At 43.7% G+C, this 25,581-nt stretch overlaps 1 protein-coding gene across 3 annotated transcripts in view; it reads right to left on the reverse strand.

The window, feature by feature from the left end:
- Positions 1–20,075, reverse strand: part of LOC127653964 (histone deacetylase 4-like) — a 41,792-nt gene extending 21,717 nt beyond the window's left edge. For 2 of the 3 annotated variants that reach the window (XR_007971881.1, XM_052140848.1), the window contains exon 1: positions 17,431–17,603. The gene's annotated coding sequence lies outside the window, so the exon portion shown is untranslated. Of the gene's footprint in view, positions 1–17,430; positions 17,604–18,966; positions 19,114–19,596; positions 19,621–19,957 lie in introns of those variants that run through there. The other variant, XM_052140849.1, reaches the window with a different exon arrangement.
- Positions 20,076–25,581: the final 5,506 nt, after the last annotated feature.

Genomic DNA, 25,581 nt, shown 5'->3' on the forward strand with positions numbered 1-25,581 from the left:
CTGGATTCGCCCTTTGTACTTTTGCCTGCTTTGTCAATAAAGCTGGTTACCCCGACATTGTGACTGTCTCAACTTGTGATCGTTACAGATCTGTAACAGTTACCTTGTCTCGTTTTGCCCTTACCTCTTCTTTGCCCATTTTGTCCCTTTTCGTCTTCCGTAAGTTTTACCTTTGTCCCTTGGTTAGCTCCACAGTCCCCTTGTTAGCGTTCATGTTCTCTGTTATTATTTTCACCAGCACTGTTCGTTTTCCCCTATATACACGCTGCCCTTTCGTTTCACACTTGTTGGTTAGTGTTTAGTTACCCCTTCACTTTGCCAGCTCTAGTGTTCCCCTAGCTCCCCTGTCTATTCAACTCGCTTGTCTTATCGCTTGCCATATTCTGATTCCCCGGCGGCCACCCGCCTTTCCGCTATGTTCCCCATGACCTTGCCTTGTACTGCCTAATTGGCATCGTGGACTGTTTAGTTTCCCTTTGTGCCCTCGTGGACCTTCTTATTGCCCCTCGTTGCCCCCTTGGACTGCCTGTCTGCCCCTCGTTGCCCTCTTGGACTTCCTGCCTACCCTCTGTGCCCCTTGGACTGCCCTCTCGTTCTTGTAAACTTAATAAAATATTTAATTTAAATTTAATTTATATAGTAAAACCATGGTTAATTGCATTAAAACTATGGCTTCTCCCAAAAACAATAGTTATTACAATATTACTATAGAAAACCATGCTTAATTTTACCCATACCAAACCTTTCTCTCAACTCCCTGACCATTACTGTGACCAAATCACTGCGAGGAAATAAACCTTTATATTAATTTTTATAAGTTGTACTAAAGGAAATATTAAGAGTGGAGGCAGACAACAGGATGGTAAAAACTTGGGAAAAAAGGGGAACTGAACCCAGGTCGTCCGTACGAGAGAAACACATCCTAATTTGAAGCGACACTGGGAAGTACAGTATTTAATTTCAGTGTTTCCACCAGACTATGTGAGTGCAGATAGCTGCACTGTGTGCAGGTGCTATTTACACCTAGTGCAAAATTTTCAAAGTCCTCTTTGGAGTTAACAGATCTTCCAACAAAGATGCATGAGCATACTCTAAAGCGTTCTGCACTACAGAGCAGACAATAGCCTACACTGTTCACTTCTGAAACCAAATAGGACCATGTTTTCACAATAGTCCATCTATAGTGTGAGAAGACATTTCATTTTATGTAAAGTCTGCTCCTATGCAGTTTTTTATGAGCATACACATACTGAAACTTCATCACCATTTGCTTCAAGCTACCACAGAAACCATGTTGCACTCAATCTGGGCTGGATCGCTATGGTAACCCTCCAGCTGATGAGGAAGTGCTCTATTAAACTGTGCATTGAAAAAAAATCCACTTCCGGAAGCTAAAATTAGAATTTGTTTGTCTGATTTATGGGTGATTTATGTAAGTATGATATGCTATTATCATCCTATGATTTGCCTGACCTATATTTTACTTATGGGGAAAAGTTTAAATCAAGATGACAAAGTCATGACAAAGTACAACAAATTCAAATAATTAAAAAGAGCAGAGAGAGTAAAAAGAGTAAAATCAGAAAAAAAAAGCAAAAAAAAAAAGGTTAATAACTAGATAAGAATGTGGGCCATTACAAAAATCATACACTTTTCAGGGTTTATAGCCTATGTAAAGTCACAATACAAACAGAAGACAAACTAGGTAATTTAATATGGGATGAAATTAGACTCAAAATGATTAACAAATGCTTGCATACTTGACAATTTGATATATGTTTGATAAATAAGATGTTCCAAAATCAAACACAACATGGTCTTCTGAAGTATTGAATGTGCATTTGTGGATCAAATGACACTCATGCATTCATTGATGTCTATTTGTGTTGATTCTGTTTGATTCATTTTAATTTTGAGACTTTAGTTTATCAGTTTTTACCATTGCCGAATCACACACAAGCAACTACCAATGGATAAGTCCTAAATTTTTTCATAAATGTGTGCAAATCTACCCATTAATTTGTGTATTTCACAATGTGTATTTCAACCCTCAAAAAAAATGCATTTCAACTTGTATCTGTGAAATGTATAATTAAATGAATGTGTTTGAATTTTTACAAGTGTTCCTTTTTGTAAACCTACATCACAATTTGTGTGTGCAACCAAAGGCAGATGTTCCAAATCAAACACAAATTGTTCTTGTGAAGCATTGAATGTGCATTTGTGGAATAAGAGATACACACATTCATTGACATCTATTTGTGTCTACATGGCTGTAGCAAGTTATTCTGGGACCTCTGACTGCATATTGCCCAGGGCCCCTTTCCTATTAAAAAATACAGTTTAGAATTTGTTGTGGGACACTAGAATCAGCCTCGCTTTCAGAGCCATGAAGATACAGCACGGGCACTCGGGCGGGTGATGGGCACCCTCGTGGTCCAGAAACGCCACCTTTGGCTAAACATGGTCAAGATGCGCGATGTTGACAAGGCCTGCTTTCTCAACACCCGTGTCTATTTTACTTATGGGGGAAAAAGAGCTTGGCCTCTTCGCTGACACTGGCGACGACTTCGGACATCTCACACATCAGGCCACGTCGCCGCCCCAGAGTAGCCCGCGCCCCGTCTGCCCACCAAGGTCGTCCCCCTGCGTCCAAGCAACAGGCAGCTCCGCCTCAACCCGGGCCCAGCTCTTAGCCCAGCGTTGAGCACCCCGCAGGCAGTGTACGCCCCTCGTCTCCAGGACACCCTCTTGGACCCGGAAACCTGAGACGGAAGACCCGGGCAGTCAAATGTTCACTCTGGAGCAGGTATCAGGACCACTCCATCCCACGGTGGAGGGTTGGGAGGAAAATCTTTATTTTTCTTATTTTCTTTTGCCGCGCTGCGGTACCCACATTGTCAATAAAAGAGCGATTTTCTCATTCCCTGGGTCAGTGCTTTCATTTCTGCAAGAGAGGTTGGAGGGGAGGCTGTCCCCCTCCACCTTAAAGGTGTATGTAGCTGATATTGTGGCCCACCACAACGCAGTGGACTGCAAGTCCTTGGGTAAGAATGACTTGATTTTCATGTTCCTTAGAGGCACCCGGAGGCTGAATCCTCCCCGGCCAAGCTTGTTCCCCTCCTGGGATCTCTCATTGGTCTTCTCTGGCCTTCAGAGACCCCCCTTCGAGCCACTTGACTCAGTCGAGCTCAAGGCCCTCTCCTTGAAGACGGCCCTCCTGATAGTGCTAGCTTCCATCAAGAGGGTTGAGGAACTGCAAGCTTTCTCTGTAAGTGACACTTGCCTGCAGTTTGGTCCAGCAGATACTCAAGTCATCTTAAGACCGCGTCCGGGCTACATGATCAAGGTTCCTACGACCCCTTTCAGGGATCAGGTCGTGAACCTGCAAGTGCTATCCCAGGCAGAGGCAGATCCAGCCTTTTCGTTGCTGTGTCCGGTACGTGCTTTGCATATCTATTTGGACCGCACGCAGAGCTTTAGATGTTCTGAGCAGCTCTTTGTCTGCTTCGGCAGACGGCGGAAAGACACCGCCTTCAAACAAAGGTTAGCTCACTGGGTCGTTGACACTATCTCCCTGGCCTACCAGACCCAGACCGTGCCCACCCCCTTGCGGGTTTGAGCACACTCGACGAGAAGTGTGGGATCCTCATGGTCACTGGCCAACGGCACCTCCCTAGCAGACATCTGCAGAGCAGTGGGCTGGGCAACACCCAATACCTTTGCGAGGTTCTATAATCTCAGGGTTGAGTCGGTCTCGTCCCATGTTTTGTCAGGTCTGAGCCGGTAGAACTTGAGCAGAGGCTATTGCACTACAGAGCAGACAATAGCATACACTGTTCACTTCTGAAACCAAATAGGACCATGTTTTCACAATAGTCCATCTATAGTGTGAGAAGACATTTCATTTTATGTAAAGTCTGCTCCTATGCAGTTTTTTATGAGCATACACATACTGAAACTTCATCACCATTCGCTTCAAGCTACCACAGAAACCATGTTGCACTCAATCTGGGCTGGATCGCTATGGTAACCCTCCAGCTGATGAGGAAGTGCTCTATTAAACTGTGCATTGAAAAAAAATCCACTTCCGGAAGCTAAAATTAGAATTTGTTTGTCTGATTTATGGGTGATTTATGTAAGTATGATATGCTATTATCATCCTATGATTTGCCTGACCTATATTTTACTTATGGGGAAAAGTTTAAATCAAGATGACAAAGTCATGACAAAGTACAACAAATTCAAATAATTAAAAAGAGCAGAGAGAGTAAAAAGAGTAAAATCAGAAAAAAAAAAAGCAAAAAAAAAGGTTAATAACTAGTTAAGAATGTGGGCCATTACAAAAATCATACACTTTTCAGGGTTTATAGCCTATGTAAAGTCGCAATACAAACAGAAGACAAACTAGGTAATTTAATATGGGATGAAATTAGACTCAAAATGATTAACAAATGCTTGCATACTTGACAATTTGATATATGTTTGATAAATAAGATGTTCCAAAATCAAACACAACATGGTCTTCTGAAGTATTGAATGTGCATTTGTGGATCAAATGACACTCATGCATTCATTGATGTCTATTTGTGTTGATTCTGTTTGATTCATTTTAATTTTGAGACTTTAGTTTATCAGTTTTTACCATTGCAGAATCACACACAAGCAACTACCAATGGATTAGTCCTAAATTTTTTCATAAATGTGTGCAAATCTACCCATTAATTTGTGTATTTCACAATGTGTATTTCAACCCTCAAAAAAAATGCATTTCAACTTGTATCTGTGAAATGTATAATTAAATGAATGTGTTTGAATTTTTACAAGTGTTCCTTTTTGTAAACCTACATCACAATTTGTGTGTGCAACCAAAGGCAGATGTTCCAAATCAAACACAAATTGTTCTTGTGAAGCATTGAATGTGCATTTGTGGAATAAGAGATACACACATTCATTGACATCTATTTGTGTCTACATGGCTGTAGCAAGTTATTCTGGGACCTCTGACTGCATATTGCCCAGGGCCCCTTTCCTATTAAAAAATACAGTTTAGAATTTGTTGTGGGACACTAGAATCAGCCTCGCTTTCAGAGCCATGAAGATACAGCACGGGCACTCGGGCGGGTGATGGGCACCCTCGTGGTCCAGAAACGCCACCTTTGGCTAAACATGGTCAAGATGCACGATGTTGACAAGGCCTGCTTTCTCAACACCCGTGTGTATTTTACTTATGGGGGAAAAAGAGCTTGGCCTCTTCGCTGACACTGGCGACGACTCGAAATCTCACACATCAGGCCACGTCGCCGCCCCAGAGTAGCCCGCGCCCGTCTGCCCACCAAGGTCGTCCCCTGCGTCCAAGCAACAGGCAGCTCCGCCTCAACCCGGGCCCAGCTCTTAGCCCAGCGTTGAGCACCCGCGCAGGCAGTGTACGCCCCTCGTCTCCAGGACACCCTCTTGGACCCGAAGCCTGAGGCGGAAGACCGGGCAGTCAAATGTTCACTCTGGAGCAGGTATCAGGACCACTCCATCCCACGGTGGAGGGTTGGGAGGAAAATCTTTATTTTTCTTATTTTCTTTTGCGGCTACGTGTACCCACATTGTCAATAAAAGAGCGATTTTCTCATTCCCTGGGTCAGTGCTTTCATTTCTGCAAGAGAGGTTGGAGGGGAGGCTGTCCCCCTCCACCTTAAAGGTGTATGTAGCCGATATTGTGGCCCACCACAACGCAGTGGACTGCAAGTCCTTGGGTAAGAATGACTTGATTTTCATGTTCCTTAGAGGCACCCGGAGGCTGAATCCTCCCCGGCCAAGCTTGTTCCCCTCCTGGGATCTCTCATTGGTCTTCTCTGGCCTTCAGAGACCCCCTTCGAGCCACTTGACTCAGTCGAGCTCAAGGCCCTCTCCTTGAAGACGGCCCTCCTGATAGTGCTAGCTTCCATCAAGAGGGTTGAGGAACTGCAAGCTTTCTCTGTAAGTGACACTTGCCTGGAGTTTGGTCCAGCAGATACTCAAGTCATCTTAAGACCGCGTCCGGGCTACATGATCAAGGTTCCTACGACCCCTTTCAGGGATCAGGTCGTGAACCTGCAAGTGCTATCCCGGGCAGAGGCAGATCCAGCCTTTTCGTTGCTGTGTCCGGTACGTGCTTTGCATATCTATTTGGACCGCACGCAGAGCTTTAGATGTTCTGAGCAGCTCTTTGTCTGCTTTGGCAGACGGCGGAAAGACACCGCCTTCAAACAAAGGTTAGCTCACTGGGTCGTTGACACTATCTCCCTGGCCTACCAGACCCAGACCGTGCCCACCCCCTTGCGGGTTTGAGCACACTCGACGAGAAGTGTGGGATCCTCATGGTCACTGGCCAACGGCACCTCCCTAGCAGACATCTGCAGAGCAGTGGGCTGGGCAACACCCAATACCTTTACGAGGTTCTATAATCTCAGGGTTGAGTCGGTCTCGTCCCATGTTTTGTCAGGTCTGAGCCGGTAGAACTTGGTAATACAGAACAGCCGACCGGTGATCCAGTGTGCTCTCTCTCCCAGGTTAGCCACTAAGCTCTCGCTTCCTGGATGTTCTTCCTCCCTAACCTTCTGGCCTGCAAATTCAGCGGAGGAATTTGCGACCAGACCCACTATGAGCAGCAAGTGCTCTGTACTGGGGTAGGGCTACACAGGCAACTCCCTGTGATGTATTTTCTGCGGTACAGTCTACCTGTAGGCGGACCCGCGTCTCCCTTGGGCAGTCCCTCTGCCCCCGGTCGCTGTGTTTGTAGAGCTCCTCCCTCATCAGGTAGGACCCACCACCGCGCCACTCCCACATGTGGCTTGACAACCCATGTGGCGTATTGGCCACATGTCACCTCCCCCCAGTCTGGGCAGGATGTGGTCTCCGCAGGGTCTTTTCCCCCTGAAAGAATAGGAACGGGAAAGATCACCTTCCCCGACGCATTTCATAGCATTAAGCCCCAGCTGCTTTATGCTCTATGACGAGAAACATAGAGAGAAAAAAGGCTGCGGCTGGTTGGCTTGCTCCCATGATAGTCATGTCGCCGGTTCCCCCCTTAGAGGTGCTGGGAACCTAAGAACTGTATATGACACCTTTTCTGGGGGCATTGAGGAGGGTTACGTGCGGCCAATACAGTTCCTTCTAGCACGCAGTAGCTAGCTTGCACCTCTGTCAGCAGTTCACATAACACAGTCTAGTGCAGGGGTCAGGAACCTATGGCTCGCGAGCCACAAGTAGCTCTTTGTTAAAAATCAAGTGGTTCGCCGGGTCTCTCACTATTCACCAACACATGATCGTTTAAAACATTCTAGAGATACTTTTCCAACAGAAAGTGTGGGTGCGATTGCAAAGCTTGAAGTCAGTGACACTGTTTTGGTTTCCTTTCTCCCAAATTTTACAACCTACTTCTAGTGAACAAGGTTTGATATGAACACCCGCCAAATGCGAATTTTTCATGCCGAGTATTTTGCTGATGTACCAGCCACTGTGAAAGATTGTTGGAGATATATATAACAAGAAATCAGACATAAAGATGAAACGTGATTATATTTTCAAGAACAGACGAAAGAAAAGCCGACGATGAGCATCTGATTTCATATGTGTGGGCCGTGAGATCAGATGTTCACAAGTACAATGAAAGCGCTTCTTTAAAACACACACATTCCTAGAGTTATGGGACTCGTTTCCCAATAACTATTGATCTTAACTGTTAAGAGCATTTTCTACGAGTGATTTTCTGAACGTTCGTTATTTTTTATGTGCAACCAGGGTGTTATATAGCACCCGCAAAATGCGACGAGACTCAATCCAGTTCGCTAGCTCCTCTCCAAATGAATTTCAAGCACGAGTAATTTTGCTCATCTAACTGCAAAAGGTGTCTCAGAGTGACACATGACAAGAAATGCTGTTAGTCACAAAGACGCGCTTGAAGAAACACAGTTTATTATATTTTTAAGAACAGACAAAAGAAAAGCCATCAATGCTCATGTCTGATTCACTGTTCAGAGGCGTGCAACGGGACCCTGTCTCGTGAAACAAGCGCGTGTAAAGAGTTATCACTCCCTTTTCTCTGTTTCATTCAACTGAAAACTGTTTGCAAGAATAATGTAATATATGAGAATACTGCAAATGATCTCCGATCATCTCATGAGGTACTGCGAGTTTAGTTCACTCTTACACACTGTGAACGCAACTCTGCAGGTTCAGTAATATATACAGGCATCTTTGTATTAAATAAACAAATAAACAAAGACGAAAGTGATTAAATCATAAGGAAATACAAGACACGTTCGCAGGGGGATTGACTATATAGTAGGATATTGATATTTTAAATACAATTATCATTAAAATGTTTTTTACATATTGCCCAGCCCAAAAGGTAAATAAAATATTTCATGAAGTAAAATTTAGTAATTTTATGGAGACCCGCACAAACTTGTGTACTCAATTCCATATTGCAACATGTTACCTATTAATATTTGCATATTTGTTTGTTTTTGAGTAATCTATGGGCAATAGAAACATTGTATTTAATTGAAAAACTTAGTAGATTAGTAAATTATTCATTTGTGGTTTGGCTCTTTTGAAAAAATGCATCAACAAAAAATTTCAAAATTGTCTCTTTAGTGAAAAAAGTTTCCTGACTCCCGGTCTAGTGGATGGCGATTTTAAATGAGACCCCTTGTGTCACTACATTCGACACAACTTCTCGTTCCCTCCATCAGGGAATGGAGGTTACAACAGTAACCATGACGACTGTTATTGCTTCCCTCCCCTATTTTACTCGCATCAGTCAGCAGCCTGTGCACTTTATTTCTGAAACGAGGGGAGGCAGTCAATCTGAGTCCTGTGCAGTTATATAAAATTATAAATTATGCTGCCAAATTCAAGGCTTGTGACATTGTACATGCTGCTGAGACATTTTCTTAACCTGCTTGATCAGCCCTGTGTACTAATGATCTACAGATCTGAATTCATCAGGACAGACAAAACAAATCACAGATGAAGATTTTAATCACAGGTTAAATTAAGTGGTGCAACACAACTCAAATTAAAATAAAATTTGGACCAACAAACCCTGGATTAGCTCCAAACTGTGTTAATTTAATCCTTATTGGTGCAACCCACCATGAAACTTTTGTCTACATAATTGTCAAGGCATGAGTACACTTCTTAATGTTGTAGAATCCAAACACATGGAACTGTTGCATCCTTTCTTAGCTTTCACTTTGAGAAGCCATTAATTCTTGGTCTCATGTAACACAATTAGATTGATCAACTCATACTGTATTGTTTTTAAATTGTTATTATTTACAGATGACAAACTGAAGAGTACATACCATAAATACTTCACATTATTATTATTATTTGCTTTTTCTCCCCTTTTCTCCCCAATTTGGAATGCCCAATTCCCAATGCACTCTAAATCCTCGTGGTGGCGTAGTGACTTGCCTCAATCTGGGTGGCGGAAGATGAAACTCAGTTGCCTCCGTGTCTGAGACCGTCAATCCGTGCATCTTATCATGTGGCTTGTTGAGCACGTTAATTTAGACATAACAAAGTTTCATGGCAACAACCTTGTTTCATTGTGTAACATTTTAAACAGGTTTGTGTAGTTATTAATTATTTTAAATGTATCTGTCCAGATTGCTCTTGGCCTTGCTCGAGGTATCTATCAGTCCCAGACAACGACACCATGCAGTAGCAATAATGAAGGTTAACCTCAAGCAAAATGCCACAGAGCTTTAGCTGTGATGTTCTATTCTATTGTTTGTGTGTATATAAAATGAGCAGAAAAAAGTGAGAAAAATACTGGCACACTGCTGATGTTCCAATTTAATGAAAATGTTTCACCCAAGCAGAACATACAACCTGATGAAGACCCATTCAGAATCAAAACATTGTCATTAAACTGTAAAGTTAGCAGTGTGCAAGTATTTTTCCCATTTTTCCATGGATATCAATTTGTAGATGTACACATGCAATTATTAGAAGTGTGTAAACTATCCTTAAGTGTATTTTTTATATTCACCCAATTTTTTTTTTTTTTCGTAGCAACATAAATTACAATTTGAAACCTAGATTATCACCCCCTTTTCCCCATAAAGATGTACCGCATTCATTAGCTGTACAATGAAATTATGTAAAAGACACTATTGTAAAAGAGTTTAAGAAGTTGTATATGTCAGGATCTGGGTTGTTTCTCTCTCACTACACACACTCATTCACACACTCATCTCACTCACACACCAGCACACACACACTTACATGTTTGCACTCTGGCATCACCTGTTGATCATCTCAATCAGCGCTCGCGCTGATTTGCAGTGACACCTGTTTCTAGTCTTGTCTGATTACTCTGTCTACTTCTGGTGTTTGCTCTCTCTGTTCTGTGTCGGATTATTGTGTGTGTTACGCGTTGTGTAATGCTCTCTCATCTGTCAGCAGTTACTCACCACGTCTTGTCATGTGTAGCTGCGCTCGTCTTAGTGTATCCTGTTATCTGCTGTGGTGAGTTTCTACAAGGCTTACTCTGCTCAAGCTACTTTCTTCAAGGACCAGTACCTTCTGTTCGAGTGAACTTTCTGCTCCACGTTTCCACTCCTGTCAAGTATCCTCTGTGTAGCTGTCTTCCTGGGGAGCATCATTTGAGTTCCAGTTCTGTGTTATCCACTACAGACTTCCTTTGTTGTTGACCATTAAAGACTTTGATTTGAGTTACCTTTTGCATTTGGATCCTTTTGTTGCACTCTGACAGAATAATCCGACCAAGGATGGATCCAGCAGAGGAGGAATCGTTTTTCTCTGCGGTAAGGATTCAAGGAGCTATGCTGGGTCGACACGAGGAGGAATTATCTGCTGCCAGACATGCGGTGGAGAGTTTGGTTGCACAGGTGAATGATTTATCTGCTCGTCTTCTCCATGTGCACCAGGAGTCACCAGCAGTTCAGAGTCGTCCTTCTCCTCCAGAACCTCGTGTGAACAATCCCCCATGTTATGCCGGTGAGTCGACTGAGTGTCGAGCCTTTTTGACTCAGTGTGAGGTGGTGTTTTCCCTGCAACCATAGACTTACGCAAGTGATTGCGCTAGTATCGCCTTTGTGATTTCGTTACTGATTGGGCATGCGCGTGAGTGGGGAACCTCCGCTTGGGAAGCAGGGACACCCTACTGCAGTCGTTTTGATCTCTTTAAGGAGGAGATGATTAAGGTCTTCGACCAGTCTGTTTTTGGTCGCGAGGCTTCACGTCTTCTGACCACCATTCATCAGGGCAGAAGAACTGCAGCCGATTTCGCCATTGAATTTCGCACCCTGTCCACCACATGCGAGTGGAATGAGCCTGCCTTGGTTGCTCGTTTCCTGGAGGGTCTGAATGTTGATTTGAAGGAGGAGATTTATGCTCGCGGTTCACCTGACCAGCTCGACCAACTGATAGAGCTGGCGATTCGTCTTGACAAGTGCTTTGAGCAACGGCGACGTGTTCGAGCAATCTCCGCTACACCTAGTGAGCCATCTACTTCCGCTGCTTCCAGACCAGACCCTGAGCCCATGCAGTTGGGTAGCATTCGCCTCCAGGCTGAAGAGAAACAACGTCGCATCTCCAACAGACTGTGTCTTCACTGCGCGCGGCTGGCCACTTTGCCGCTTCATGTCCGTTAAAAGCCAGAGCTCGCCAGTAGACCGAGGAGTACTGGCGAGCGCTACTGTGACGTCCTCTCCATCCAAGTCCCGCACCATCCTGCCCGCGGTTCTTCGTTGGGCTGGTTCTACTGTTTCATGTTCCGCGACTAATCGATTCAGGGGCTGAAGGGAATTTTATTGATGAGAAATGGGCTCGGGAACATAACATCCCTCTAGTGGACTTGAACAATAGTACCACCGTCTTCGCCCTAGATGGTAGTATTTTGTCTGAGATTCACCGTGTCTCCTGTCCGGTGAGTCTAGTTATCTCTGGAAACCACCAAGAGACTATTTCTTTTCTCATTTTTCAGTCTTCCTATACCCCCATTGTGTTAGGACATCCCTGGCTAGTCCAACATAACCCTCATATTGACTGGGTCAAGAATACCATGTTGTCTTGGAGTCTTTCATGTCATGTAAATTGTTTAGTTTCTGCTATTCCTGTGGTTTCTTCTGTTGCTGTGTTACAGGAGGAGCCTGGAGATCTGTCTGGAGTCCCGGAGGTGTACCACGTTTTGCGAGTGGTTTTCAGCCGCTCCCGGGCCGTTTCCTTACCGCCTCACCGCCCTTACGATTGTAGCATTGATCTCCTTCCTGGCACCACGCCACCCCGCGGTAGATTATATTCTCTCTCTGCGCCCGAACGGGAGGCTCTAGAAAGATACCTCTCCGAGTCACTTGACGCTGGGATTATTGTCCCGTCCTCCTCTCCTGCCGGTGCTGGGTTCTTCTTTGTGAAGAAGGATGGCTCGTTACGTCCCTGCATTGATTATCGGGGGCTGAACGACATAACGGTCAAGAATCGTTACCCCTTGCCCCTTATGTCGTCGGCTTTCAAAATCTTGCAGGGTGCAAAAGTCTTCACAAAGCTGGATCTACGTAACGCATACCATCTCATTCGTATTAAGCGGGGAGACGAATGGAAGACCGCTTTTAACACCCCTATTGGTCACTTTGAATACCGCGTTCTTCCTTTCGGGCTGGTCAATGCTCCCACTGTATTCCAGGCGTTAGTCAACGACGTCCTGCGAGACATGTTAAATGTCTTTGTGTTCGTTTATCTAGACGACGTCCTCATTTTCTCACACTCTCTCGAAGTACACATCCAACACGTTCACCGAGTCTTACAACGACTACTCGAGAACCGCCTTTTTGTCAAGTCAGAGAAATGTGAATTTCATTCTCGATCGGTCACGTTCCTGGGTTCGGTGGTCTCTGCTGAGGGTATCAGCATGGATCCCGAGAAGGTGCGGGCGGTTCTCGATTGGCCTATTCCGGATTCTCGTGTTGCTCTCCAGCGGTTTTTGGGATTCGCTAACTTTTACAGACGATTTATTCGTAATTTTAGTCAAGTCGCGGCCCCACTGTCTGCTCTCACCTCGACCAAGTCTCGTTTCGTTTGGTCTGAGGTGACGCAAGATGCATTCGATCGACTCAAGAGGTTGTTCACCTCCGCGCCCATTTTAGTCACTCCGGATCCTGAGAGACAATTTATAGTCGAGGTCGATGCCTCCGATGTTGGGGTGGGGGCTATTTTGTCACAGCGATCTTCTTTTGATGACAAGGTTCATCCGTGCGCCTTCTTTTCCCATCATCTTTCGCCGGCTGAGTGCAATTATGACGTGGGTAATCGGGAGCTTTTGGCAATTCGGTTAGCTCTGGGGGAATGGCGGCACTGGTTGGAGGGAGCCAGTGTTCCATTTATTGTTTGGACTGACCACTGGAACCTCGAATACATCCGTTCCGCCAGGAGACTTAACGCTCGTCAGGCCTGCTGGGCGTTATTTTTTGGTCGTTTTGACTTCTCGATCTCGTTTAGACCAGGTTCCAAGAACCTTAAACCCGATACTCTCGCGGCAGTTCGGTTCTTCAGTGGAGGCTTCGACCAAGGAGGTTATTGTTCCCCAACACTGCGTGGTCGGAGCTATCGCCTGGGGAGTTGAACAGGCCGTAAAAAGGGCTCTTTCACACGTTGTCAGACCGCCTCGTGCCCCAGAGGGTACGTTATTTGTTCCCGAGACCGCTCGTTCAGCCGTTCTCCAGTGGGGTCATGCCTCTAAATTAGTCGCGCATCCCGGTGTTAGGGGTACCTTGGCCGCTATTCGCCAGAGATTTTGGTGGCCCACTAGAGAACCGATTCGTCGGTTCGTAGCGCCGTGTCCTGTCTGCGCCCAGACAAAATCAGGCAACTCTCCGCCTGCTGGCCTTCTCAGACCACTTCCCATTCCGTCACGCCCATGGTCGCACATTGCTTTAGATTTCGTTACCGGTCTCCCATCATCCGCCGGCAACACGGTTATTCTCACTGTGGTCGACCGTTTTTCTAAAGCAGCTCATTTCATTCCTCTTCCTAAACTACCGTCCGCTCGTGAGACCGCCCAAGTAATGGTTGATCACGTATTTAAGATCCATGGTCTTCCTTCGGACATTGTTTCTGACAGAGGGCCTCAGTTCGCTTCTCAGTTCTGGAGGGAATTCTGCCGACTGATTGGGGCATCCCCCAGTCTGTCATCAGGATTCCATCCTCAGACTAATGGGCAGGCCGAACGAACAAATCAGATTCTCGGACGCATGTTGCGCAGCTTGACTTCACAGAGCCCTGCCTCTTGGTGCGATCAGTTGTCCTGGGCTGAATACGCCCATAATTCTCTGCCGTCGTCCGCTACTGGGTTGTCCCCATTTGAGAGCTGTCTCGGTTACCAACCTCCACTTTTTACATCACAAGACTCTGAGACTTCCGTGCCTTCCGTACAGGCCCATATTCAAAGGTGCAAGTGTACTTGGAGGAGAGTGAGATCGGCTTTATGTCGCACTAGAGCACGAACTTGTAGAGCTGCGAATCGTCGTCGGGTTAGAGCCCCTAGATACGTATGTGGGCAGAAGGTGTGGCTTTCCACTCAAGATCTACCTATACAAGAGGGCTCACGTAAGCTTATGCCCCGTTTTGTCGGTCCCTTTGCAATTGTGAAGGTCCTTAGTCCGGCAGCTGTCAAGCTAAGATTATCTCATCAGTTACGCCGGGTACACCCCGTATTTCATGTGTCTCGTATTAAGCCTATCATTCGCACTCCCACCCGTCCCACCCTTCCTCCTCCACCTCTTGACGAAGAGGCTTCCATTTTCAGAGTTCGCAGGCTGCTTGATGTTCGCCCTCGAGGGTGTGGCCACCAGTTCTTGGTGGACTGGGAGGGCTACGGTCCTGAGGAGAGGCGGTGGATCCCGGCCCGGGACGTCCTGGACCGCTCGCTCATCGAGGATTTCTACCGGGCTCGCCAGGCCTCTCCCTCGGGAGCGCCGGGTGGCGCTCATTGAGGGAGGGGTACTGTCAGGATCTGGGTTGTTTCTCTCTCACTACACACACTCATTCACACACTCATTTCACTCACACACCAGCACACACACACTTACATGTTTGCACTCTGGCATCACCTGTTGATCATCTCAATCAGCGCTCGCGCTGATTTGCAGTGACACCTGTTTCTAGTCTTGTCTGATTACTCTGTCTACTTCTGGTGTTTGCTCTCTCTGTTCTGTGTCGGATTATTGTGTGTGTTACGCGTTGTGTAATGCTCTCTCATCTGTCAGCAGTTACTCACCACGTCTTGTCATGTGTAGCTGCACTCGTCTTAGTGTATCCTGTTATCTGCTGTGGTGAATTCCTACAAGGCTTACTCTGCTCAAGCTACTTTCTACAAGGACCAGTACCTTCTGTTCGAGTGAACTTTCTGCTCCACGTTACCACTCCTGACAAGTATCCTCTGTGTAGCTGTCTTCCTGGGGAGCATCATTTGAGTTCCAGTTCTGTGTTATCCACTACAGACTTCCTTTGTTGTTGACCATTAAAGACTTTGATTTGAGTTACCTTTTGCATTTGGATCCTTTTGTTGCACTCTGACAGTATATGTGCATAAAATGAAATGCCTCTTGAGCGAAATGACTTGCATTTGAGTCTATTTTTCATTTTTTTTTTAAACACTTTCTTAAAATCTTACTTTAAATTCTGTGGTAAAACAACATTTACATATTTAAAGGGATAGTTAACCCAAATATTAAAACTGTCATTGTTTACTAAAATCCCATGAAAGACGTTAGGAGGCACGCAAAGAAACTAGAGGAGTCATGGGGGTAAATGATGACAACATTCATTATATTATACATGTCTCAGCAGCATGTACAATGTCACAAGCCTTGAATATAGCAGCATAATTTAAGAAAAAAGGTCGACCGCCTCCCCTCACATCAATGCTACTGTTGTGGTCAGAAATAAAGAGCGCAGGCTGCTAACTGAAGCGAGTATGAGAGAGGAGGGAAGCAATGACAAACTACTGTTGTTTGAAAGTGCTCTCGTTAAATGCTGTATTAACGCTCTCCTTCTGTTTGAGAGATCCGTCAGTCCCATGTCTCCACGTGTAAACAATGGGGAAGAGGGTAATTGCTCTGTCAACAAGATGAGCCATCGTACTCGCTAATGTAACTGATTATTTTTAAAAAAGGTTTAAAGTTTAGTGCAACAGAATTATCAGATTCCTTGTTGGCGCAACACACTGTCAGTCTATAAACTTGAAGATTAAAACAGCAGACTTTAACACTGACTGTTGCCAGAAACAACGACATGTGTTGGAATCTTATTAACTAGAAGGTACTGACATATAACACAAATGCATTGTCACCAGGACTTGCACTCTAAAATGGGCTTTTTTCACCTTTTAAAATATGCTATTATCCTTAGTTATATGTGAGAGAAATTGAAACAAACATTTGATCCTTTCTGCTGATGTCAGCCTCTGTTTGCTTGAAGCATGGAGCGCTTGCTCATTGACCATGTGAATAAACCATGCCCCACCTAATGGTATTTCTGTAAAATGAGACTGCCATCGAGTGGTAGCTGCTTTGCTCACATAAAGTTACTTGTGGATCATGCAAAGAAAAACCAGTGGAAAGGAAGTCTCAAAATTCAAATGAATCAAAGGGAATCAACACAAATAGATATCAATGAATGTGTGTGTGTATCTCTTGTTCCACAAATGCACATTCAATGCTTCACGAGGACAATTTGTGTTTGATCTGGAACATCTTCCTTTGGTTGCATACACAAATTGCGATGCATTTATACAAAAGGGAACATTTGTGTTCACAAATTTGTCTCTATTTGTACAAATCCCAGCACATTCATTTAATTTTGAATGTCAAAGACAGCTGCCTTTCAAACTGCCTTTGAAAGGCAGTTGTCTGTGGATTGTAAAATACATTTGTAACGTTTATAAAATAAAACATTAGTTAATCATTTTGAGTCTAATTTCATCCCATAATTTAAAGGCTTGATCGATATGTATCTATCTTGAGGACCCTTTTATTAAACAAACGAACACATTAAACATTTAGGGAAAAGATTACAGGTAAATTTTACCTTTTCTTTTTTAAATGACCTAAAATAGTAGAATAAGCCTACTTAAATGCATTTTGGAAAACATATACAATCTGAGTTTATTTCTGCAGGGTTATGTTGAAACTGAGGTATATGTGTGTGTTTTCAAATGTAAAATTTAGCATAATGTTATGGGAGGAGAGTAATATTACAATTCTTCCTTTAATGTAATTTGAATCTGAAAAACGGATCTCCCGATTTCAAAGTTTGGAGGTTGCGAAACCCTGCACAGCTTAATGCGCGATTGGCAAAATTACATATAAAGTCTATATTCAAGTAACCGAATCAAAATCAAAAGTTTTTGCACGTGAAGCTCCTTACCTATCACGTCTGCATAGTTTTTCCGCCTGTAATCTCTTTCCAGATCAAATTGTTCCAGATTAGATTGCTCATCTGAACAAAACAAGGCATCTGCACTCTCTTCGGCTGCCTACTTTACTGGATAACTTAAGCACGGCAGATGTACAGAAATCTGAATTCAACCAGCTGCAGATAACTACCGGACCCTCTACAGAGTACTACAGTGAACCCTCCCCTCAGGATGCGGTGCGCACCGTGATGTGTCTATTTGACGCACTTGCTCTGCAATTTCTCAAAGCGGCCCTTCACACTGGTCGCATTTTTCTGTCAGTCTGCGCTGTTTAAGCATGTGTTAGCTAGACGGACGTCGCTGATTTTTAGACACCGTGTTAAGTATTTAAAAATGGAATCAAGGATCATCAAACTATTTATTTGCATTAGCAATAGCATATTTTGAAATACTCTGTATTTTTACTTTTTTAACTTCTCGAAAACGATTTAAAAAGTGAATGTCCTTAAAATGACTTTAAAGCTAAAACTCTAAAACGTAAAAGTTTGTGTGCATTTTCAGCCCCGCCCCTTTTCTGCGCTCTGCTCTTCCGAATTTTGTCATCTAACTTCCTGTTTGTATTGACGTTACTAAGAAGCATTGATCAAAATGTGGGAGCACAGAAAGTATTCTTCACCAAGAGGTGATGGTGTTGTTTTTTCTGTCACTCTAAATGTTCTGTTTCAACAACAGCGGAGGTGAATTGGACTTTGCAGATCACATTCAGTCACACTGCAGTTTTTCATAATACAAGATTTTAATTGTTATGAGTGTAATTCTGCTTAATTTTTATGTTTCAACTAAATCATTTGTGGTAAAATGTGTAGTTGACATGAAATTTCCAACAGTGACAGCTCAGATTATTACACATGCAAGCTCATAACATGAAAGAAAATTACAATTTACTTTTTATTTAATTTTTCTCCCTAATTTGGAAAGCCCAATCCCCAATGAGCTCTAGGTCCTCGTGGTGGCATAGTGACTTGCCTCAATCCGGGTGGCAGAGGACAAATCTCAGCTGCCTCTCTGTCTGAGATCATCAATCTGCGCATCTTATCACATAGTTTGAGTGTGTTACTGTGGAGACAAAGCTTGTGTGGAGGATTCATGCTATTCTCCGCGGCATCCATGCACAACTCACCACGTGCCCTACCGAGAGTGAATCACATTATAGCAACCACAAGGAGGTTACCCCGTGTGACTCTACCCTACCTAGCAACCAGGCCAATTTGGTTGCTTAGGAGACCTGGCTGGAGTCACTCAGCACGCCCTGGATTTGAACTCGTGACTCCAGGGGTGGTCTTTAATCGCTGAGCTACACAGGCCTGTACAATTTACTTTTTAAAAGTAAAATTTCACCCTCCATTTTTTAGAGGCATAAATGTGCTAAAAAATTTTGTAAATGTAATATAAAATAAAATGTACCATTTCACATGTATATGTGTGTATGCATAAATATAGTTGCACCCTTCCCCATCCCGATTTAATGCTCAAAAAATTCTACTCACCTTAGCAATAACACAATGGGTGAATGTCACGAAAAGATGGCCAGCTTGAGGTGTCGTACAGAGATATTTTAATTATTTTATGTTATCTCTTGGAGTTTCATGAGCAAAGAGGCACATCAGTTCATCCACAGCAGGAGTCGGTTGGATCTTGTGGACAAATGAATGAAGAACTCTTGTTTTAAAATCTCCCCACTCCGCTTCCAGTTGTTATGACATCCCCTGAATACTTTAAAATACTCATAATAACTTTTGACAACTCTATAACCTGCAAATCCACTTTGCTAGCTAATTGCACTTTGACATAAACACCATATCTATATAGTGACCGCTGGATCGGAAGTTCAGAGATAACATTTTCAAGATGGCTGCGCGCTAGTTTTTCTGGTACAAAAGGTAAAAGCACGATGTGATTTTGTCAAGTTACATCTAACTAGGCTACATTGTGCTTCCTCTCATCTCAATATATCAACAGGTGTTTGAATCCCTCTTAGTTGTGCATTCAAAATTATATTATCTTAAGCCATGATATGGCATGGTTTCCTGCCACAGTCACGTAAAAAGAAGCGTGTGAGTTAGAAAGATAAGGAAGGCAGGGCATACATTAGCTATATCTGGCGCACCCTTACTTACCATCTGATGTTCTGTACAGTAATTCTGGGATAAAGACAAAAGTTGAAATAGCTTACCAATAGGAGTCAGTATGAAGAAAATATGTGGATAATAGATGAAAATGCAATTACACAAAACTTTGAAGACAGAAATATCACTAAACTTGCTTTGCATGAGTGTTCTGCCTGTCAGGAAGAATGTATTGGTCGCAACCAAACATACTACAGTAATGCAAAAGTATTTTGCACATACAAAATAACTGTTGCTGTGTTATTTCACTATGTTGTTTTAAGAGTTACAGAGATTTATCATACTATGAGATCTAAAATAGATCTGGCAGACATCAATAATCAGTAGTCTGTAACATAATCAGACATCTTACCTGCTAGTTATCCTTTCTCTCTTACTTCACAACATTCATCGTTTTGTAGAGTCATATAACAGAGCAAAATTTAAACACATAATCTGAGTGCAGAGCAGAACAGAAGTATTCTTTTTAGCCCTTCTCTCTTTTACCCTTGATCTGTCTCCACATTCACACACTGACTCTTTAAACTGGTTAATAGCTTGAAATATAAGGCAATTCTCAGGCAATTTAGAAGAACTTGGTGGTTCTGTGGCTTTTTGACCAGACCATGATCAGCTGCCACCACTGCATTTGCAAGAAAGAGACTAAAATGTTAATCTGGTTATTTAAATGGTTACACTTTTTACACATCAGTACTTTAAAGGGGACCTATTATGCAAAATTCACTTTTACATGGTGTTTGTACATAAATGTGAGTTGGCAGTGTGTGTACACAACCACAATGTTAAAAGTCCACCCACTCCTTTTTCTTATAAATCTATTAATCCAAAACAGTGTGTCAAAATGAACTGTTTTCGTTTCTGCTCTAAAGTGACGTCCACCCTCCTCCCCTGAGTGATCAACACACTGTCCGCCATTTTTTTCCACGCTGGAGCAGATACAGTGAGAAGAATAATGTTGCGGCTTCGTAAGCGTCATAAGTGTTCTGTTGTTGGCTGTAAAAGTGAATATAAGAGTCTTCATGTACTCCCGGCATCAGAGCTACTGAAGATGCTGTGTACAAGCTGGACTGGTCTTCTGGCATACCGGGCATTTTCCCGGTGGGCCGACACACTGTGAGGCCGATCAGGGCCGGACTGGCCATCGGGAGAACCGAACGGGCCGAATGGGCTGCGATAAGCTAAAACGAGCCGCCGTGTTATGCAGAACTGACCACGAAACGGCGCCGCGATATGCAGAAAAGGACAGTGACATGTTTGTCTTTGCCGGTACCTGGGCTCTATGCTGAGACTACAGTGAGGACAATGTGGTATTACTCAGAAACACATATGAGCAGACTGCCCCATATAAGAACTATCTCAGGCCACTTGCACAACCACCTGCAAATGCATTCCCATATTCACTTACAGAACTAGCCTAGCCCATGGGTGCCCTTCGTATTTTGATACTACAAAAATACATATTTTGTCTGCTGTTCCTGTAATAGTGCTGACCTCACTGCATTAATTTCCATTTGCCCAAATCTGTATATCTGTTTCTGTGTTCGAGTGTAAATGACATTTCAATGACACAGTGACATTATGATGCAGAGCCAGACTGAGGAGATACCATGCAACTGGGGTTTTCCGCCTGTCTTCTGCGTGGGCGAATATGATGGTTTTATTTGACTGTGCTGTATTCATTTCTAACAACCTGTTTTAATCAATTTAAGCTTATTCTGTACATTATCTCAACCATACTTAGTAAATGCTGTTAAGCACCCTGATATCACAATGGTAGAAAGTGGAAATGATATGCGTGTCCTGTCATAAAACATGATTATTCAAAGAACGCATACATTTTAAATATTTTTCATAATACAGTTCTTATATAACTTACAAAAATTTTACATCTGCTTTAAAGACTTGTTAATGTTTGAGCTTGTTGCCCTGGCTGAAGTGATCTGCATTGGTTTGAAGTTGTTTGTAGAGTGTGAGGTGACAGGTATGTCACATGATGGCTTACTTTATGGGTGAATCTCATGAAACCAAGAACTTTTCCTGGTCATATTTCACCACAAAATCAGAAAGTAAGAACTTATTAGGCACAAAGAAAATGATGCCTTTTTAGGACCATATACAGGTGCTGGTCATATAATTAGAATATCATCCAAAAGTTGCTTTATTTCAGTAATTCCATTCAAAAAGTGAAACATGGATAATGTATACATTCATTCCACACAGACTGATATATGTCAAGTGTTCATTCCTTTTAATTGATGATTATAACTGACAACTAATGAAAAACCCCAAAATCAGTGTCTCAGAAAATTTGAATATTGTGAAAAGGTTCAATATTGAAGACACCGGGGGCCACACTCTAATCAGCTAATTAACTCAAAACACCTGCAAAGGCCTTTAAATAGTCTCTCAGTCTAGTTCTGTAGGCTTCACAATCATGGGGAAGACTGCTGACCTGACAGCTGTCCAAAAGATGACCATTGACACCTTGCACAAGGAGGGCAAGACACAAAAGGTCATTGCTAAAGAGGCTGGCTGTTCACAGAGCTCTGTGTCCAAGCACATTAATACAGAGGCGGAGGGAAGGAAAAGATGTGGTAGAAAAAAGTGTACAAGCAATAGGGCTAACCGCACCCTGGAGAGGATTGTGAAACAAAACCCATTCAAAAATGTGGGGGAGATTCACAAAGAGTGGACTGCAGCTGGAGTCTGTGCTTCAAGAACCACCACGCACAGACGTATGCAAGACATGGGTTTCATCTGTCGCATTCCTTGTGTCAAGCCACTCTTGAACAAGACACAGCGTCAGAACACAAAAAGGACTGGACTGCTGCTGAGTGGTCCAAAGTTATGTTCTCTGATGAAAGTAAATTTAGCATTTCCTTTGGAAATCAAGGTCCCAGAGTCTGGAGGAAGAGAGGAGAGGCACAGAATCCACGTTGCTTGAAGTCCAGTGTAAAGTTTCCACAGTCAGTGATGGTTTGGGGTGCCATGTCATCTGCTGGTGTTGGTCCACTGTGTTTTCTGAGGTCCAAGGTCAACGCAGCCGTCTACCAGGAAGTTTTAGAGCACTTCATGCTTCCTGTTGCTGACCAACTTTATGGAGATGCAGATTTCATTTTCCAACAGGACTTGGCACCTGCACACAGTGCCAAAGCTACAAGTACCTGGTTTAAGGAGCATGGTATCACTGTTCTTAATTGGCCAGCAAACTCGCTTGACCTTAACCCTATAGAAAATCTATGGGGTATTGTGAAGAGGAAGATGCGATACGCCAGACCCAACAAAGCAGAAGAGCTGAAGGCCACTATCAGAGAAACCTGGGCTCTCATAACACCCGAGCAGTGCCACAGACTGATCGACTCCATGCCACGCCGCATTGCTGCAGTAATTCAGGCAAAAGGCACCCCAACTAAGTATTTAGTGCTGTACATGCTCCTACGTTTCATGTTCATACTTTTCAGTTGGCCAACATTTCTAAAAATCCTTTTTTTGTATTGGTCTTAAGTAATATTCAAATTTTCGGAGATACTGAATTTGGGATTTTCATTAGTTGTCAGTTTTAATCATCACAATTAAATGAAATAAACATTTGAAATATATCAGTCTGTGTGGAATGAATGAATGAATATAAGTTTCACTTTTTGAATGGAATTACTGAAATCAACTTTTTGATGATATTCTAATTATATGACCAGCACCTGTCTATATATGCAGGCAAAGAATGCGGATCTAAGTGCAGCTTTATTAAAATAAACAAGAAAACTCAAAATAAAGGAAAACACAGGAAAACTAGCACAGAGCATAACAAAACATGCAAGAACTGACAAATTAACTGGGGGAAACAAGGGCTTAAATACACAAGGGAAAACACCTGGGGAAACTATCAGGGAATGAGAAACAATCAGGGGAAAACCAATCATAAAATTAAACTACAACGGACAACAAAAACCTAACAGGAAACAGGAACTAAACAAGAACTTCAACATAAAAGCACAAAAACAAAAAACAACAGGGAATATTTGACATATATATATATATATATATATATATATATATATATATATATACAGGGTTGGGAGGGTTAATTTTGAAATGTATTCAACTACAGATTACAGAATACATGCTGTGAAATGTAATTTGTAACATATTCCAATAGGTCTGGTGTATATGTCCTGGAGGGAGGGAAGCTCACCTCCGATGATGTTTCTGGCAGTTCGCACCACCCTTTGCAGGGCTTTGCAGTTGTGGCCGGTACTATTGCCATACCAGGCGGTGATGCAGCCAGTCAGGATGCTCTCTAAAGTGCTGGTGTAGAACCGTGTGAGGATGTGGTGGTTCATTTCAAACTTCCTCAGCCGTCTCAGGAAGAAGAGGCACTGGTGAGCCTTCTGCACAACGGCATCAGTGTGGACGGACCATGTGAGTTCCTCAGTAATGTGGACACAGAGGAACTTGAAACTGCTGACTCTCTCTACCGGTGCTCCATTGATGGTGATGGGGCTGTGTTCTCCGTCTTTCCTCCTGAAGTCCACCACAAGCTCCTTGGTTTTACTGACGTTGAGGGAGAGGTTGTGCTCCTGACACCAGCGTGTCAGAGTGTGCACCTCCTCTCTGTAGGCTCTTTCATCATTGTCAGTGATCAGACCTACCACCGTCGTATCGTCAGCAAACTTAATGATGACATTGGAGCTATGTGTTGCCACACACTCATGTGTGTACAGGGAATACAGGAGTGGGCTGAGAACACAGCCCTGCGGGGCTCCAGTGTTGAGGGTCAGTGATGAGGAGATGTTGCTGCCCATTCTAACCACCTGACGTCTGCCTGACAGGAAATCCAGGATCCAGCTGCACAGTGAGCTGTTTAAGCCCAGAGCCCAGAGTTTCTCATCAAGCTTGGAGGGCACTATGGTGTTGAATGCTGAGCTGTAGTCTACAAACAGCATTCTCACATATGTGTTCCTTTTTTCCAGATGAGAGAGAGCAGTGTGTAGTGTAGATGCAATGGCATCATCAGTGGAGCGGTTGTTGCGGTAGGCAAACTGTAATGGGTCCAAAGAGGGGGGCAGAACAGAGCAGATGTAATCTCTGATTAACCTCTCAAAGCATTTGCTGATGATGGGGGTCAGAGCAACAGGATGCCAGTCATTTAAGCAAGTGATTGTGGCTTGCTTCGGTACAGGCACAATGGTTGATGTTTTAAAGCATGTGGGGACTACAGACAGGGAGAGGGACAGATTGAAAATGTCCGTAAAAACACCAGCCAGTTGATTCGTGCACGCTCTGATGACACGGCCCGGAATGCCATCTGGACCCGCGGCTTTAAGGATGTTCACCAGTCGGAAGGATCGGGTTACATCCACAACAGAGACGGAGAGTGAATCAACCTCTGTAGCGTCAGCCGCGAGTGCTCTCTCCGCGAGGGCGGTGGTGTTGTCCTCGAAACGAGCATAAAATGTATTAAGTTCGTCCGGGAGAGATGCAGCGGTGTTCACGGCGGAGTCTTTATTCCGTTTGTAGTCCGTGATGGTATTAATTCCCTGCCACATACTTCTAGAGTCAGCGGTGTTGAACTGACCTTCAAGTTTGTGCCTGTACTGGCGTTTGGCTTCACTGATAGTGTTACGGAGGGCATAACTGGCTTGTTTACGCTCCTCCGTGTTAGAAGAATTAAAAGCGGAGGACCGCGCATTGAGTGCCGCGCGAACATCGCCGTTAACCCATGGTTTCTGGTTGGGGTATATCCGTATTGTTTTGGTCGGAACAACATCCTCTACGCACTTCCTGATGAAACACGTTACGCTGTCAGCATAAACCTCGATGTCGTCATCAGAGGTGGACCGGAACATCTCCCAGTCCGCGTGATCAAAACAGTCTTGTAGCGCAGAGTCTGATTGGTCCGACCAGCACTGGATCGTTCTGAGGGTGGGTGCTTCCCGTTTCAGTTTCTGCCTATAAGCAGGTAGAAGTAGAACGGAA

The sequence above is a fragment of the Xyrauchen texanus genome, chromosome 13, assembly GCF_025860055.1.
Source record: "Xyrauchen texanus isolate HMW12.3.18 chromosome 13, RBS_HiC_50CHRs, whole genome shotgun sequence".
Lineage (NCBI taxonomy): Eukaryota > Metazoa > Chordata > Actinopteri > Cypriniformes > Catostomidae > Xyrauchen > Xyrauchen texanus.